Genomic DNA, 19,110 nt, shown 5'->3' with positions numbered 1-19,110 from the left:
TTTAAAATGGCTTTAAAAGGCTTCATGTGGTTTTAATTTACATGAAACCACTTATTCTTGCCATAACACAAACAGAATGCAGCAGAAACACAAAAGCTGATTAGATGACAGGTAGCACACAGGGTAAATAAAACATTTAATATGCCATCTACTTAGCGAGGCTGAGCATATCAATGAAACCACAGCCTATAATGTATGCGCCACCCATGAATGACTTCAAATAAATTCTTTGGGAGATCACTCCACGTGAAAAGCTTTTCTGAAACAGACCAAAAAAGAAAAAAAAAAAAGAAAAAAAAAAAAGCTGAACAAAACAAACCCCCAGAAATCTAAAGCCCTTAAGGCTGAAAAACACCCACACAGGACTTCAGCCTTGCGATTCCTTTGTTACTTGTTTGCATTGCTCAGCACAAAATGTCTCTGCAGGCAACACCCAGCTTGGAGGGGAGTTGTGGAAAACAAAAAGACCCTCTCACAGCTGAGCTGAGGGACCTGCAACCCAGTAATTATCCTTTTCTCTGAAGTGTGTGAGAGCTTAACCACAAAGGGATGAAGCCCAAACAATAGGAAATTGGGCATCTTATGCTGTCCTGGTGTCTCCATGGGCAGTAAGACAATCTGTCATAGCAGAACTCCTTAAGAGTGCCTGTGCACTTGCTAGAAAAATCATCAGCCTCCCCCCTGCAGGGAAATGATGAGAGGAATGCTCTCAAGACGTGAATTCTTTCCCTTATCTTCAGTAGAAAATACTGCAGAAAACGCTCTATGAGACTGAATTTTGCTGCAGCTGGTCTTAGAAGTGAAGTCCAAGCCTTGGCTTCAAAGACACCATTATGCTGAACAGCTCAGGATATCATTTTTGAGCTGACTTTGGAGCAGCCCAGTAGAATACAGAAGGGGATGAGAGCAGACAAACACTGGCTATGCTGGAAAATGCCAGTAGCTACTAACAAGGACATCTCTGAACCAAAGGTGACAACAAAACCTGAATGATCAAACTAGGTAGGTAATATCACAGCTAGCAATAGTACAAGGGGTAATGGCCTCAAGCTGCACTAGGGGAGGTTCAGCTTTGATATTTGGGAAAATTTCTTACTGAAAGCATGGTTAACCACTAGAACACATTCTCCAGGGATATGATGGAGTTTCCATCCCTGGAAATGATTGAAAACCGAGTAGCTGTGGAACTTTGCACTGTGGTTTAGTGGGAATGGTGGAATTCACTCAAAGGAACTTGATGACCTTGGAGATCTTCTCCAACCTTGCTGACTCTGTGAGACTCCAAGAGACTGAAGGCACAAGCTATGTGGGTGCTAAGGAAGAAGGAGGCTTTTGAGCATGAGAGAAAGCAGCAGGGCAGAGCAAGGAAGCCTATTAGCAGATTTGTCAGCAAGGAAGCTGCCTGCTGCTGTCTGCTCACATGATGCTTACAGAGCCAAGCTGTTCTGTGCATGCCTCGTAAACAAACCAGGCTGAACCTTAAAAATATGCTGGACCATGGCATCAGCTGCTCTTCACAAGGGATATAATAAAAACCTCAAATACTAGTTATGTGCTCAAGCCAAAATGCCATACTCATCTCCATACTCACAAATTCATAACGTAAAACATCACTGCCAAGAAGTGTTGCATTTCACATACATGAGATTTGACAGGATTTTTAAGGTCCCTACTAACCCAAACCATTCTGTGATTCTATGATTCTGCCTAAATTGGCTGTTTTCAGGAGGGAGGCTTTAATCAGCAAGTGCTTAAATTACATTTTTTGTGAAAATTGGATCAAGATATTGCTGGGGTGATGCTAGATTGTCATCTTCTATCTCTGCCTTGCAGAATTTCAAGCATTACAAGCAACAGGCCCAATGAACCGGAACAGACAAAAGAGCAAGGATGGAAATGTAGAAAGCAGAGGAGGAATGATATTCCCACGCAGAGAAGTTCTGAGTCTCTATATAGTTTCATGTGCTCTGCTGGAAATCCTACAGACATTTGCCTCATTCTATACAGTCCAGCTTCTCAAGGTGTTCCCTTTACTTTTATTTATTCAGTGCAGCTGACAATGATAAAATGTCTCCATGAGAATTTCTACTACTTCTAATAGAATTCCTTTATTTAAAGATAGGAAATTTCTCTGGAAATGGCAGACTATTTCAAAATTTCTAGCCTCCTGACTGTACACATCCTATATATAAACCTGTTCCATTTCTTCTTGGTGTGAGAAAAACTGCTCTATTTTTATATTGTGCATAAGATATTGTGCTGACAGCTGAAATCCTGTGTTTATCTGATTGAATGGCATATGTTGGCAGATAGTAAATCTGAAATTAAACCATATTCTATCATTTTGCCAGTCAGTGACTATTTTATCCAACAGCCCCAGCTATTATAACTTGAGATTAGGTAGGGAAAGTCACCCTTGTCCTGGCTATGCCCATTCCAGCTACTGTAAGGACAGGTTTAATCCAAGTGACTATCAACCTACTTTGCCTGCTGGCCCACAAAAGCTCAGCAGGATTTTTGGGATGTACAGTTAGGAAAAGTTAGTTAGGATGTACAGTAGGAAAGCCACTCCTTGTTCAACAAGGAAATCTCTCCTCTTCCGTGGCTTGGAAATGCCACCTTCATTAGAGTGCCACACCACCCCTTCAGAGGACAAGGAATAGCCTTCAAGGGCTCCCCAGGAGTGCCCAGCTCACCCCCAAAGCTTCTAGCAATGCCCAGCTCCTCCACTGCTGACCACTCAGCTGCAGCAGAAGTGTAATATCTCCAGGCTGAAGGTATCATAGCTCATCCTTGATTGACAGCTCTCTTTTGGAGGCTGGTGGTAGAATCAACCCTGCCCTGTCAGAGCCTGATTAAATTCTGCTCACTTCACAGCTATGAATAGGTGGATCAAAGAACTCTGAAATCAAGAGCACTGCAGCACAGGAAGAAGGGAGTTAAAATGCATGAGCTTTTCACTTCGTAGGCACCTTCAGGGCTCAAGGCTGTGAGTACATTTGATTGTTTGTTTTGTTTACCTTGGGCCCTGCTTTCCTTGCCAGGCTTTATTTAATTTTGATGGGGATAGCTTCCAGGTAGTTTGTTAGAAACACCTGATAAGAATTAGTAAACTTCTGCAAGGCTTACAGGACTCAGGCTATATTTATAGAATCACAGAATGGTTTGGGTTGGGCAAGAACTCCTTCACCAAATCTGATTGTTCCAAGCTCCATTCAGACCAGCCCTGAACACATTTTTCACAGTAGAATGGATCCTAACACCAGAGTTTTAGAAGGATACAGCTATATCTCTGAAAACCCGTCCACTGGGTGTAAAAGCACATTTGTTCTAGTAGCAGCAGCACTGACCTTACGGCAAAGAAATGTAGCAAAAATATTTCCTCCTGTTTTTTGCTCATTGGGGTTTCATTAATAGTATATTCCCTGGTGACTTTGAGAGCACTTTGCATGTTGTGAGTTTTCAGTTTATTGGCAAGTTGTTGGTGAGTTCACTCACAGAGCACTGATGGTCTCTGAAAGCTCCATGGAAGGCTGGGTGTGTGGGTGCTCAGTGACATGTGCAGGAATGGTGAAAAGCTGCTGAGGAAACCTTTCCTAAAGGCCCCTGCCCTCTACAGCAATGTGTGGGAGAACTGCATGTTTCCATGCACATCTGTGCGTGCAGCTGCTGCTAGAGTAGGAATTTACACTCTACAGCTGTAGCTCTATAAAAAAGGTGGAGAGCGACTTCTTACATGGACATACAGAGCTAGGACATGGGGGAATGGTTTTAAATGAGAAGAGATTAAGATGAGATGTTAGGAACAGATTCCTCACTATGAGGGTGGTGAGGCACTGGCACAGGCTGCCCAGGGAAGCTGTGGATGCCCCTGGATCCCTGGAAGTGTTTAAGGCCAGGTTGGATGGGGCTCTGAGAAACCTGGGATAGTTGAAGGTTTCCCTGGCCATAGCAGGGGGGTTGAAACAAGAGGAACTTTAAGATCCCTTCCAACCCAAGCCTGGCTGTGATTCTCAATACATTTTAGCATCAAAAATATCAATGTTTTTATCTCAGCTCTTTTGCTGTGGCCTTGGGCAGGTTGTATGATTCCTCTGGCTTCATTTCCCTGTCTGTGTAGAGGACAGGAATACCTAGCTGTGCCCTTATGCATTGCTTCAAAGAGTTATTGCCAAGTACAATCCACAGGACATGCCAAATGCTGTCATAGGTATAGCTGCACGTCTACCCAACTGCCAAGCTGGATATATCAAACACAGATTTGAAGCTGAGCACTGATCAAAAGGCATTCTAGACTATTTCATATAATGAGTGTTTCTATGTCATTGCCACCCTGTGTCCTAACAAAGTAACAGCTTGCAATGAAAACAAACCCAATGGCATATCAGCTCTCCCAAGTATTTCATGCAGGTCTCCAGTACCAGGACATTTACCCAGCAGGAGGTGACTGCTTTTTATTGTATGTGACAAAAAGTTCCATCATCACTTAATCTTACCATAAGATAGACAATAGAAAAACAACGAGAACTTGCAAAAACTGTTTTCCAATCCCAAATCAAATGAATGATTATAAACAATAAAGAGAAGGAAGCAGCTTTTTTCTCTTTGTAGGTGTAGTAAATCCCTTTCATGGAACAGCACTGCCTCAATCCATTAATATGCCTTGACTACAGTGCCTGTGAGAAAGGAGCCCTGAGCCTTCCAATTTGTATGGGGCTTTGAGCAACCTGATCTAGTAAAAGATGTTCCTGCCCATGCCAGGGAGTTTGGAATGAGATGGTCTTTTAGGCCCCTTCCAACCCAAACCTTTCTATGATTCAACAGTACTGATTTTTTCCCTTTGTTTGGACCATGACTGCATGGGCAGCCCTGTTAGCTTTCATTTCCTGACAAAACTTCCCTTATAGAGACCAGTGAGAACAAAGCCACCTAAGTCAGGTTTCCAAGGCATGGTCTCACAGGATCAAAATAGCTGTGAGAAGCACAGAATAGACCATGAGATTTTTAAGGCTCTCTAGGACCAGGCTAGCAGTGCTCTAGCTGGTCCCTGCACATGATCTCTTATTTCTGTCACAAGGGCTCAGTTTCCTCTTCTGAAGTCTACATGTCTCTCTTGCTTATCTTCAGGGACCCTATTTGCTCTCTCTTTCTTTTTCCTTTTTTCTGACAGAACTCCTCTCTGCCTGGGACTGAGCTGATGCACTGAACTGACTACATACAGAAGTAGAGAGACCAACATCTGTGTCTGCTCTGCTGAAGAACTGGTGGATGATGCTCTCTGTTGGTGCTGACAGTCTCCTCTTCAGCCTGTTCTCTGGGTGATCTGATCCTCTGGTAATCCTATTGCAACCAACTAACAGATGGAAAAACCAGCTTTGCAGAATAACACAGGCATCTGCCATATACCTCCCAGCAGCTGTGATCCACTTTACCGGAGATGCTGCCTTTCCTGAGCACCATGAACATCTGGCCAGCTGTTCAGATAGCAGCCTGCCTAACCAAACAGAGCAGAGAGGACTACATCTCCCCTTGGAAACCAGCAGGATTGAGGCCAGAGGTTTCCACACACTTTCTGAAGTTGAATGCTTCAGGGCCTATAAAAACTACTGACTGTAAATTAAAATTCAGCCTTCTTGTATCATTACTAATTTCACAGAAACCATTAGAGCATAAAGCCTAGCTGACTGTCTGCTCCTTTTGGCATGACATCACGGTCTATAATGGCAGAATTACTCTCAAAAAGAATTTCAGTCACGTATTTATGGCAAATAGAATGCTTTGGTGCTGCCTCCATCCTTGGAACAAGATTTAAGCAGGGCAGAGGTGTCAGACTGGTGATACGGTGAATTTGACAATCAATGAACTGTGTGATGATGTTCACAATGCTATTCACCCAGCCTTAAGAGCTTTTCTCTTGGCCCTGCTTCAAATCCACTGCAGACCTGAGCTAAACCACCCTGTGTTTACTTGACCTTGCAATCACCCAAATGAACCCAACTTCAGGCAAACAGGACATCTCTGGATTACCCTTCAATCCAGTGAGAAGTGTACTCTCTCAGGACACACCTCTCTGGTTTTCACGGATTTGAATGGTGAGATTCTTTGGAATCCAAAGCAAAAGCCTAAATAAAAATCCACATTGCAGCAAACCTCTTGCAAGTAATGGTATTAATGGAGCAGTGTGATATCATATCAAGAGCAAATACCCGTGGAGGAGTGGCTGTGAAGCAGCAGCTCTTACTTAAACCATCATATTACTTAGTCAGCCATTGAAGAAAAAAATAATACAAACCATATGAATTACAAAATTATTTATGCTTATCACAGAGTGGAATGGTTTATGTGGTGGTCCTACCGTAGTTAAAAAGCAGAAACAGAAATTCATTATTCGTGGTTTAATATCCTACTTCCTGATGGAACACATATTTAGCTTGGAGTGAAAGGTAATTAAAAGTCCAAAGGCAATTCAAAAAACCCACAGAACAAAACAAAAACAACAAAAACCCCCACCAGAAATTTATTGCCAGTTTACAATATTAATAGAAACAACATCCTAGTACATAAAGGCTTTGCAGCAATCTCTGCCTCTAAACCAAAATGAAGTAGCAACACACTTAACAGTGAAATTCAATAAAAATTTAAAATACGGCCAGAATGTCTGTCCCTGTCCTTTGTGCCTGTTCCCACAGCACTGCTCATATTCAACAGCTGAGGGCTGCTGATCCTCCCAATATCCCACAGGTACCAGACACACCAGTGCAGTTATCACTATGGCCCAAGACTATCTCCACATGACTGAAACACATTAAAACCCATAAAACTTCCCAGTGGAGAACCACTTTTACCCACAGGTCTCCAGCAAAGTCAGCATTCCAGTTTTGTGATAGTTCTGATAGATCCCTGCCTCCAGTTGAAGATTTGATGTGCCCAAGGTCACAGAGAAACAAGAACATCAGAACTAGACCAGGACCCTGGGTTTTTTCTCCTGTTCTCTTTTTGACCAAACATACTACAGATGAAAAAAAAATTCCATCAATGGTCACATGCAAAGTTCACAAGCTTCACTGCACACCACTGCTTTTCCTCTGGTGGAAATATCTTTTCAATGCATGCATATCTTGTGTGAATCAACACTGATAACTCTTTTCCCTTCTTTTTCCCATTGATTGTTTTTTTAAAGTTACTTATTCTTTGTGAGAGATTTCACTCTGTGAACACCTTCAGTGCTTTTTTAATGCAGTGTATTATTCAAGGGCAGGTAGAGCTTTCCCTTTTGGCCTTCTTTGTGCTGAGCTCTAACTTCTGTTTTTGTGTGAGCAAAGCACCTGCCTGACAAGCAGAACGGCTGGAAGGAACCAACCTGGATCTCAAACAGGAAATTATACCAGCATTTTCAGAGGAATTCACAATATTGTTGTTGGCCATTTCTGTGTGTCCCAGTTACTTATACCCTGCATGATTACATGACAAGTAAGATGTGACAGTCCTGTAGTGCTAATACAAACACAGACAGGCTATAAAATAACCAGTTCTTAATAGTCCATGTGTGGTTTTTTTCTTCAACTACAAAAAAGTTTTTCATTTTCCTAAAGGTGAAAAAACCTGTAAAACCAGCCTAGGATTTAAGGGAATGTCTCAGTATATTTCTTTTGATGGTCACTAAAACTTGTCAGGGCAGGGGCAGGAGAGTAGTTTAAAAATGCATTTGTTTTTACCAAGATATCCATCAATCTGCACAATTCACTTTTATGCCACACAAACACGATGACATAAAGCCCATTAATCTTTTCCAGCTTAATACCTACTGTCCTTTGAAGATACATGTTTGGAATATCTGAAGGCGACCTCCATTTTTCACAGCTCCCAGTCCTAGGGCAGCTGACACAGCCAAGATAATCCTGTATTCAGCGAAACCAGGGGGAATGAATGGATTCTGATGAATGTAATTTGCTATCTCAGTGACAAATGGCAAGTGGGAAGAGAGGGTGTGCATGCAAATAGAGCTGCGTTAAATAAGGGCTTGTGAAGGATAGCACTCTGAAAATATCTGATAGGCAGTTTTGCAACAACCATGCCTTTTGGAGGAGATAAATCATCAGCTTACTTAGAGTTATCATTAGATCCTCATTGTGGAGCTCTGCTGAATAAGATGGGATTGTGGCATACAATCAAGCAGGACGTTGTGATCCCATGAGCCAAGTATTTGCATCACATTTTACCTTACAGCATCAGTTTTCCACTATCTTTTTAGCACAACTTGGACTTAAATACCCCAAAGTTCCCAATGATTTTGAGCATCCTAAACCTGTCTGGGCACTGAATCTGTGGTAGACTAATTCCCAAGAGCGTCATGCTCCAGCTCTTTGCTGGATTGAGGTGTCACTTTGGAAAGTTCTCATGTTTTTGATGTTTTTTACCAGTTTTCTTGTAGCACCACATAATATCTATTGATAAAGTTCCCGCTCCTTCCCAGGGCCAGCAGGAGAATCAGCACTACTTGCTCAGACTCTACCACTCAAAAACCAAAATATGCTTGAATAGAGTGCACTGCTACAGTCAGGGTAAAATGGCAGTCATGCTAAACTCAGCAACTATTTTCTCACTGCGGTCGAGCAAAGATTTCACCTCACCTCAGGGGCTGGGATACTTTTCAGCTGTTTTTACATCATTTTCTAAATTATTGACAAAGGAAAATACCTGGCTGGATCTCACAAAGTTGGTTTAAAATTCAACTTTTAAAAGTATTTTCATCCAAAGAGGATGGATAACCCCCACATATAAAATTATATAAGCATCTAAAACCCAGAAAAATTCACCTCAGAAAACTTTTCAATTACATTAGTTGATGAAGTCCCTCAGACCTAATGTAAATGATAGCAGTCCAGAAGAAAACACACACTGAGCAATTCCCTTGTTTGCTATCACTTCTTTTATCATTCTCACTCTCAACCTCTGTTCATGTTCACATTTGTCACTCTTTATCCAAAGGCTGATGACTTCACAGGGGTTTTGGATCAGTACAACCAAATGCTTCCCACCCTGTTGGGAAGATGACAACAGCACTTAGACACCAATTTTTTTAAGCTATATCTATATTTTCCAAAATTCCACAGATGTCATAAAAGCTGCACTTTTAGGGGATGAAAAGTGCTCACTGTATTAGCAGCAATGTACTGCCAGTTCTCCTCCCAGCACCTCAATATAGCCTCTTTTTGAGGAAGAGTGTGGGTAGGGATAGCACTGGTATAGAAAGTTATCAATTCCTACCCAATGAGGTGATTAAAACTCCTGTAGTGGAAGCAAAGGGAAGGGATAACAGACCTGCTATCCAGGGTATAAAGCAGCAAGACATACACAGAGTTTGCAAAACTCTTTATTGGAAAGTTTTGAATAAAAAAGAGGCTTTCTAAACCAAAAATAATAACTAAAAAAATGCTTTCCCAAGAATAAAGGCTACATGGCATAACTTGAAACAGCTTGGAAACCACTGCTCTTACTAAAACCTGTACTGAATCTCATGTATATAAACAATACCTTATCTCTCTCCTTAAAGAAAGCGTTTTATGATTAAGTTGTTTGTCATTTAGAGATCAAATTAAACTCATTAATGCAAGCTATTAAAGACCATTTTCCAAGGACAAAGGCTGATTTTATTAAATACTGTATGTGTCTCATATTAGTGCTGTAGATAATCTCTTTGCCCCCAGAAAAAGAAAGAACCAGGCAAAAGAGAAAGCTATTAAATGTACAGTACTGCTAGAAAAAACACTTCCATTCCCAGGATGCTCACTCCAGTGTCTCTTCCAAAAATGAGATCAACTCAGGATCATTTGCTTACTGCATGTCTACAGGTAATTTGCACCCAAGACACTCAGGTAGGTTCAACAGAATAATGTGTCTTTTGTTAAATAGTGACTGCAGAATGATGAGCTATTTTCACCAGATTTTGCAGTGCTTGATTCCCAGCATCCTGAAAGAATCCATGCCAGGAGTCTGCATGACTTACTTAATGCAATCTCTGCATGTTTCTTGCTGATCAGAAGGGAGGTCAGGGGCAACAATGAGCAACAAGTGAGGCAAATTGGATGTAAAATACTTATTCCCAAAAACTCAAGAACTTGAACTGGTGCCTGGCTCAACTAGTGGAATGGCTGCACTTCAGAGCTGCTTTTGGAACATCTGTAGCTGTGAGAGGCTGGAAGGGAATAGGGAATAGGGAAGATCTGTGCCTGAGAGCAGATATGATTATAGATTTGACATTGTGAGCTGGGACAGCAATCCAGCCACAAAGCCCTCATGTGAGAGGTCATTAAGCTAGCCTGACACTATTGACAGATGTCTTCCACAGAGGATATTGCAACTCTGACATAGGTTGTTTAGAAAAAACCTGACCAATGGGATGTAAATGTAGACTGTATGCCAATGCTTTTTGTAAGGATAGGAAAGAGAAAATGAGATTAATTTCTAAGGGATCACTTTTAAATTTATTTTAATAGATGGTTATAGGCTGACAGTCCTCTGAAAATGGCCAGCAGATGTTCCAGCACTTTACCAAGTCCCTGTGCCTAACGTTGGGTATACCAATTCCACAAAATCCATCTCCTGGATGGAGCTCTGTTTCCTCAGCTGGAATACTAATGATGGCTCTAAGTGGGTTTGACTTCTACCAGTGTGTTTAGTTCTGCTGTGGGCTGCAGAGCCCAAGCAAGTGAGCAGATTTATGATTTACTAGAAAGGACAAGGAGTTGCCTTATTCATGGGACGTTGCTATCTACAGATAACCTTCGCTCTATCTATCCTCTCATCATGGGGTAAAATGCATCTAAATTACTAAGATGCTGCTCAAATACAGTTGAGAACATCAGCACAATCTATACAAGCTGCCCAAATGCACTGATGCATTTAAAGTCTCTGAAACCATTTGTTGTCAAAATGTCAAATGCACGAAAATGTAACTTCTTTTATTCCATTAATTAACTAATGTGTGCACAGCACTCTGAAAATGTAAAAACACTTTGAGCACTGAGAGCTAAGCAGTATTATTTTCACTCACGTGGACTCACTGCATGAATCATACATAATAATCACTTCTTGTGGAAAGTATTGTTGGTCCACTGCCAAAACCTAACCTAGAGATTTGGCACTTCTGTTCAGTAAAACATCTCTAAATGGTCTTGTTTGCATTCCAGCTGGAAATTTCCTGCCACACATTCATTACTGAGCCCCTCACAATATACACCAGGTATACACTGCCTTCAACACTGTGTAATTAACATTGTATAGAGAGACTGCAAACATTTATAGCAATCTCCTCATTCGCACAAAATATTTGAGAAGAGTGGCTCACTAATGTTAGCCATGATTTAACTCCTTCTCTTTGCCCTGTACAAGATGCAACAGGTGTAATGGATATAACACAGGATTGGAATTCTCTTTCATCTTTGTGAGAGCTTTAGATCTCAGGTTATTGTCTGTTCTCCTGGTGAAAAGCATTATGTGAGAACTTGATGGGTATCATCATTATCTATCCTCATGCTGTGATTTCCTTCCCTCTGATCCCCCTCTGACTGGGCTTTGCTTTCCCCCCTCTACCCTTTGTGACTGAGGAGATGCCATGACCATGAGCTTTCCTTCCCAAATGAGAGCTCAGAGGGCTTTCACAAGGGTCATGGTTTGTACCTACAAGCATATCTGTCTTGAAAAACATAAGCCTGGCTATCCCTGCCTTGCACAGAATTGCTTCTCCATGATCACATTCCCAGGGGAAAGTCTAAAATAACCAGGAACCAATAAAAGGACATCATTCTCCTGCTCAGATTAGTTAACAGGAACAGTGACGACTTACAGCTGGTCTGAGCACCACTTGTGAACAGACCCCATGTTTCCAGCTTCCTGGCTGACCTGGGGGTAATACACTCCATCCTTGTTATAGCTCTCAAATCAGGAGATGCTTTATGCATGCCTTGTGTTTGTTTAAACACATGCCTATCCATAGTATAAATTAGTCTGTGTGGGATGAACCTAGCCAAGAATTTGTCTGGTAAAAAACTGCCTGGATGTTCAGATTTAAAGAGTTTTAAAGAGCCTTTTCTGTAACACACAGCACCTATCTCTATTAAAACTCCCTACTATAGCCTTGATAACTGATATATATATTTATTCAGCATCATTTTTTATCCTCCAACTAATGGAGAAAGGAAAACAAGAGTGGGAAATATCTGATGTGGTCACCATTGCTCTATAAAGCTCGGACCAATTTGCTCCACTTGAAACCGAGAAACTAATTTGGAGATTTTTTAAAAAGAAAGAAAGGAAGGAGATTTGAACTGACTGGCTTTGAACAGATGAAACCTTTTACAATGTTTACAGTGTCAGCTTACAGACCTTTCAGGGGGCAGCTACACTGCATTTGTTATCCTTCAGGTAAACACAGGGAGATCCCACAGTGGCTCCCAGCACTATGTGCAGCACCTGCACAGCCCAGCTGAGCTTTGGGGGCTCCAAGCTGAGAGCAAGGGGTGCCCTGAGCCTGTCAAAACATTGTTCAGCTCCTGCTCTTATTCTGCCTGCCTCCATGGCAAGCTCTCAGTCTTTCCCACTCACAAGGCAACATCTTTATCTCATTTTAGCTAGACAGAAATAGGTAAAGAGCAGGGAAGGCAGAGGAGAGTCAGCTGCTGTGACAGAGTGGGCTGGTGCAAATCAGTGTGGTTCTTGAGGGTTCCAGCAATTCCTAGCAGCAAAGCCTGGCACCCTGCTTTCATGCTGTTGCTCCAAAGGTTCAGTCATATTTGGTGTTAAAAAGTCCATATGGAATGGCACTGTCAGGATTGCAGGTATATACATTATTCAATTAAAATAATTAGCCACAGACTAATGTAACCTCTACACTGGCTGTAAATCTGCTGTAGGTGGAGAGGGAACAAAAGAAAGAATGAAAGCATTTTTCATGCAAATGCAGTAGATAAACCTTTTCAACTCCAACAACCATAACAACTCCCATATCAGGTGTGAGTCTACCTGGCACCTCTTATCAGTAACTCCAACTTATTCCCAGTCCTCTTGTACCTCCAGTGCTGACAGGACACGGAGCTCTTGATCTCACAGCAAGGGTAATTTGTGGCCCTTTTCCACATCATGCAGCCAGAACATGACTGTAACACCTTTGGAGTCAAGCAGCTCCTTCTACATTAATTCTGATTTCACCTCCAAGTACACCTGGAGCATCCACAGAGCTGATCTTGGAGATGACTCCAACTGATTTAGCTTCTGACTCCAGCATTCAGCAGTCCCATGTTAAAACCCTCACAGCATGTCCCTGCATTTACATTATTCATCATTATCAAAGCCAAATTATTACTTGCCATGGATCATGTCACACCCACCCAAAGCTCCACATTCTGGTAACTCACTCAAATTTCCCTTCTGTAAGTCTGATGTGCTGAGAGATAACTTGAACATGTCTAAATCTCTGAAAAGCCGAATCAATTTTCTCAAGTACCTTTTCTTATAAAAATATATGCTCCAGGACTGTGATTTTTATGCCAAGTTTCCAAGCACAGTGACTGTATACAGTTAAATTACAACTCTCTAAAATGTGGATTTATAACACATATCATGGAAGTCCTACAACTGTAACTTTTCAAATGTGACATCTCTAAGAATGCCAGTTTGCAAGGGATGTGATATGCTGGTTTGAACTGCCTCTTGATCCACAGCAAGATGATGCTTTCTTGGGGGAGGAAGACTTTCCTTATTTTTCAATAACTGTGCAGAATGAAGATGACATCTTCCTCCTTGGAAGGCAACTCTGCCTACTAAGAAATTCTGTTGGAGTGACTGAACTTCTGTGGGACTAACACAGCATTCTGTTCATACTGCCTCATGCTGCCTGCAGAACTAAAAACATACTGTGGCTGTAAACACCATATTTACAGCCTTAATCATGATGACAGCTTAAAATCACAGCATTTCACAAACTAATAAATGTGGGCATCTCTTCTGCCTTGTGATTTCTGAGCTTTCAGGAACTCAGGTCATACTTTCACCTGTATTTTCCTACTACAAAAGACTAGAATATATTAAAAGCACACGTGAAATCGCTTAAAAAATATAAAATCTTTGTCTTGTAAGCCTTCAAAGCTCAGGCTTTCAGAAAATCATCAAATATCACAAGAGCTGGCAACAATAAGATTGCATTATCCATTCTTCAGAAGTTGAGGAATGCCAGAAAAACACCAAAGCAGAGGCAGATGACCTGATTTAAAGTCCCTGATGTGATTTGCAGGGTTGCTGTGGTTCTGACCTGTTCACACTGAACTCACTCAGGCTCCTTTAATTGTGAGTGACTTGGGCCAGGCTCACCTGTGATGGTACATGGACACTTCTGCTTTCAGGGAGGAGGAGTCACATCCCTCCTGCCATTAGCTGTATGAAAATGTCTCTGAATGGATATTTTCTCTTTACTGTGCTGAAAAGGGAGGCAGCATTTTTTTTGTAGAATGGGTCATTTTGTCCTGGAACACTGAAGAAGCAGCTCTGATGATTTGAAGTGGCAGCAGAAGGAACAGCTCTGCAAACAAGCCTTTTTTTCTGCTTCACTTTTCTTGCCATGTGCTGCAGGATGAACTGCCACTTGGATCTCTGTTTCCAGGCTTCATTTCCCTGCAGAGATCTTTCACAGGAGCCTGGAATGCTGCATTGGGGAATAATCCCAGTGATATTGATGCCTTAAGAATTTTTAGCTTCTATTCTTTATGTATCTGGAGCTTTGGTGCAGTTCTAGGCTTCATATAAAATGCTAAAAACCTCTGTACTCAGCACCTTTAGTCAAAACAATTCCTCTGAATGGAAATCCAAGGACACTTTTGCTGCCTCAGAGGCCCAAAATATTTAAACAACAGTGAAATGGGGGGAGCAGGCCTGGGGTGGTTAACATCATCACCTGAGGGTGTGATTGGAGAATTAAGGGCCAATGTGCTAATAGGACAGAACTTATAAAAGGTGAAGAGCTCATGACTCGGGGTCCATTTTTGGGTGCAGCCTCATGAGGGGGCTTTGTTTGCCCTGAATGTACCTAAAGGCGTTTAAAAAATGTATCCTCTTTTTGTTCTCCTAACCTTGTCTGGCCTCTGTTTCAGATAAGCCTGGTTAAGGCATCACTATCAATGCTGCCAGGCATGGAGCAAGCCAAGGAGCTGCAGCCAGCTGGAGTTCCCAGGCACAAAGCTATCACTATCCAAACCTTTGCTTCACTAAGAAGAAAGGCGCAAGAAAATTCCAAAATAATCTTGAGAGGATCTTGCCTGTAGCCTTGGAAGCCTTTGTGGGGCTCCTTATATATAAGGTTTCAGCCTGACCTATGAAGTTTATCTGGAAAGTTAATTACTTCAATCATATTGCCTGTTGCCAACTCCTGTGAGTGTGACTTGGTTGATCTGAGGGTCCACAGTGAGAGCTGATGAGCCAGGAGGTGCTGCAGACAGGATTCCTTCAGTGAACATCAGCACAACTTGGAAAGAAAATGTTGTTTTCAATAAACAGTACACCCACAGACAGGTTTTGAAAGCTACAGAAAGTAGCTATTAAAAATATTTTCAATCAGAAAAACCAAAACGTGACCTCTGTTGAAATAAGACAAATATACAAATCAAATTTTAGGAGTTTTTATGGGGTTTTTATCCCATCATAACTTTTAGAACCATCTACTTCCTTTATGTTCCTGTTGTATTTATTTAAAAGGTTCAATGTGCCTTAATTCCGAGCTGTTTTGATTAACCCTTTCCTTTCCTTTCCTTTCCTTTCCTTTCCTTTCCTTTCCTTTCCTTTCCTTTCCTTTCCTTTCCTTTCCTTTCCTTTCCTTTCCTTTCCTTTCCTTTCCTTTCCTTTCCTTTCCTTTCCTTTCCTTTCCTTTCCTTTCCTTTCCTCTCCTCTCCTCTCCTCTCCTCTCCTCTCCTCTCCTCTCCTCTCCTCTCCTCTCCTCTCCTCTCCTTCTCTCTCTCTCTCTCTCTCTCTCCTCTCCTCTCCTCTCCTCTTTTCTTCCTTCCTTTCCTTTCCTTTCCTTTCCTTTCCTTTCCTTTCCTTTCCTTTCCTTTCCTTTCCCTTTCCTTTCCTTTCCTTTCCTCACATTTTTTCCCTTTTCGTCCTCTCCTGTGGATCCAGGCTACAGCAGCTCATCAAAAGGAAGCAAGGCAGCCTGCATTTTCTCTTACTTGTTATTGTGATGTATCTACAGTGGGCAATCTGATCTCATCACGAAACAATTGCAGTAAAGCTATCTAAGTGGATGTCACAGCTCTGCTGAAAGATAATAAAGTGAAATGAACCAAAAAACCAATCTTTCCAATACAAATCACATAGTTAAGTTGTAGTGAGTTGCAAACAGAATATGAGTACTGAAGGAGGGAGATAAAGCCAGAAATGCCTGACTAACACTTTTATATTATTTTTAACACATTTGGGGATTGCATAATTAAGGGACTTGCAGCATTAACACCCAGAGCTGTTGTGCTGCACTGCACTAAATGAGACCATCAGTAACAAGGGAAAGGGTGAATTACAGCACTTTCCACTGCAGTTTGAACTACTGTCTCGTAAGATAAACACTATTGATTGCTTTTAAGCCTCCTCTCTATTAGAAAGAGACTTCTAATTTTGGTAAATCAATAATAAAACGTAGCAGAACACACACACACCCCCACCCTCCAACCCCATCCTGATTCTCTTCACATAAACCTGCAAACAGAAAAGGGCAGAACCACACATTAAACTGGATGATCATCCCTGATGTGCAGGGTGGAGGCTTTGCCTCTTGGGCTGCATTCTTCTTCAGTGTTGATTCTGCATCAGCATCCACAAACTACTGTTTTAATTTCCTGACAGACAAAACATGTCTTGCCATGCTTGTTTTAACATAATTTTTTTTCTTTCTCATTTTTTGTATCTCAGCTGCTTTCAGTGCCTGAAAATTAACTCCTTAAGTAGTTTAACAAGTATCTTCTTTTTCAAAGCAAAGGCTTTTGTTAGAGGTCAAAACAGCTTCAGCTTTCAAGCTGTGGGGTCCTTTCTACTTCTTTTGTCTATTTAAGAGCAAAGGCACGTGTGCTGGTATTGAATATCCAGAGCTGATGTGTTGGGAGGCTGTTTGGGTTTCTGCTTTCTGATGGGTTTTTAGGAGGAGGGCTGCCTTTCAAGGCCTGTGCTATAAAATCCAACCAGACAATGCCAAATCTCTAAGAACAGAGATACACAAAACACTTCATAAAGCATATTTCGGCAGACATTGTGCATTATATACCATGTAAGATGCCCAGTGAGCCTTCCAAGAGAAACAGCACCACTGACTGAACGCAGGCCAAGGATTTTCTCATTAGCATGAGCAGAGGTTAGGCAGGCATACAGTGTTTGCTCCATCTGTTTCCATTTACAGAGGCGACCACTCCTAGGAATATTATACCTAATACACAGCTGGATAGTCTGCAAAGAAATAGTTGGGTTTTTTTCCTGTCTTCTGCTGTTAAACTCCTGCCTGCTTGGTATTCACATGATTTCCTCTGAAAGTGGTGAGGTTTACCCTAATATGACACTGCTTTTCTTACAGTCTAACAAGGAATCATCATCCAGGCTGGTATTAAAACAGCAATTTCTCTGGTGACTCTCTTGTTAAAGCAATTACCTGTGGCCATTAGCTGAATGTATGACTTAAGTATTTCATGGCAAAATGTTTAAATAAATAAGAGGGAACAAAAATAGCTTGCAAATACCAGGAGATGATTATGTGGTTAAACCTATAAATGACAGTGCTATGAGAACAGCCAGAGGTATTCTTAATAAAGTAATCGCAAACAGATTAATAGCTTGGAAAGCAACAGGGGATTTTTTTTTCTTCCAAAGCAACGGGATTTTCAGCAGACTCTAACCAGTCCTCATCTAAGTAGAAATGTGCTTATCTATATCCATCTCCCCCGATTGCCTCACTTCTCAGCAAAGAGGGAAATCAATAAGAGGACTTGTTATTGAGAGGAGTCTCAAGAGTCAGGTACTGTGATCACACCTCTAATCCTGCAGGAATCTATTTCCAACAGCTACATCATCTCCAATGCAGCTGGCACATTGTTTACAGCTGCTCTGCAAAGCCTATGATATAGGGAAGGAAATAAAACCAGATATAGGGTATCCATGCTGACCTCCTGCCTCTGGGTCTGACTTAGTACCAAAGGCTGTTGCACTAAAACAATGCTTTTGATTGCTTGCACTTCTAGGATGGAGACCTCTGCTATTAGAGAAAACTCTGCACAGTGCCTATGGATGGATTTCTCTCATGCTCATTTGGCTGACCAATTAAGTAAGCAAGGGCAGTGGGAGGGTTAAACATTGATCTCTGGGTTCCCCTGGCATGCCAGGCATCTGCTGTTAACAATCCTGGTGGCAGTTTCCTGAGCTGTAACACCCAGTGTGACAACAGCTTCTGATCTGATGAAAATTCCTCCCTTGCTGCAGAGAAACACCCCATCGTTTAAAAGTTTTGGATGTGCTAACAGCTAATTTATTACAGGAACTCCTGCCGTGCCCATGTTTACAGGGCTCAGGCTGTGTCCAAAGGAAAAGACTATTCCAGGCACATAAGGGGAGCAGAAAAGAGCTGTATTTTGGAAAGGCAGCACAGTGTGCCAGAAGAAGGGCTGGACTGATGAAAGGCACAGCTATGATGTTGCGCTTATTCAGCCCTGAATAAAAGGAGCACCATTACGGATTGCAAAAGAAGAATAAATAAGATGTATTTTACAAATGGTGAAATGAAGTGATAAGTTCAGGCTACACGTCCCGAAAAATGTGAGTTTCCTAGATGCTCAGATATGGTAATGAAGGCAAATGTACGTTGTGGGCAGACAGACATTTAACAAATGTCTTCTAACGAGTTGTCTCTTTTTAGAAAGGTTAATACTGAAATCACCATAAATCTCAAGCTAAAATTTCTCAGCCCAAAAACTAGTCTCTGCTCCCAAACCAGGAGCATAAAAGGACTGAGGAGAAAGAATTCCAAAGAATTCTGCTTTTAACCAAGAGAATAAAATATGTTCCACAAATTTGGAACAAATGCCTCATCTTCTG

The 19,110-nt window shown here is 41.6% G+C and overlaps 1 protein-coding gene across 6 annotated transcripts in view; it reads right to left on the bottom strand.

Annotated features, from left to right (window-relative positions):
- Positions 1-19,110, bottom strand: part of MACROD2 (mono-ADP ribosylhydrolase 2) — an 824,802-nt gene that overhangs the window by 81,687 nt on the left and 724,005 nt on the right. The window lies entirely within an intron of this gene.

Source organism: Lichenostomus cassidix, chromosome 3, assembly GCF_008360975.1.
Source record: "Lichenostomus cassidix isolate B80296 chromosome 3, HeHo_3.0, whole genome shotgun sequence".
NCBI classification, from domain to species: Eukaryota; Metazoa; Chordata; class Aves; order Passeriformes; family Meliphagidae; genus Lichenostomus; species Lichenostomus cassidix.
The sequence above is the reverse complement of the archived record's forward strand: the minus strand, read 5'-3'. Positions and strand labels throughout refer to the sequence as shown.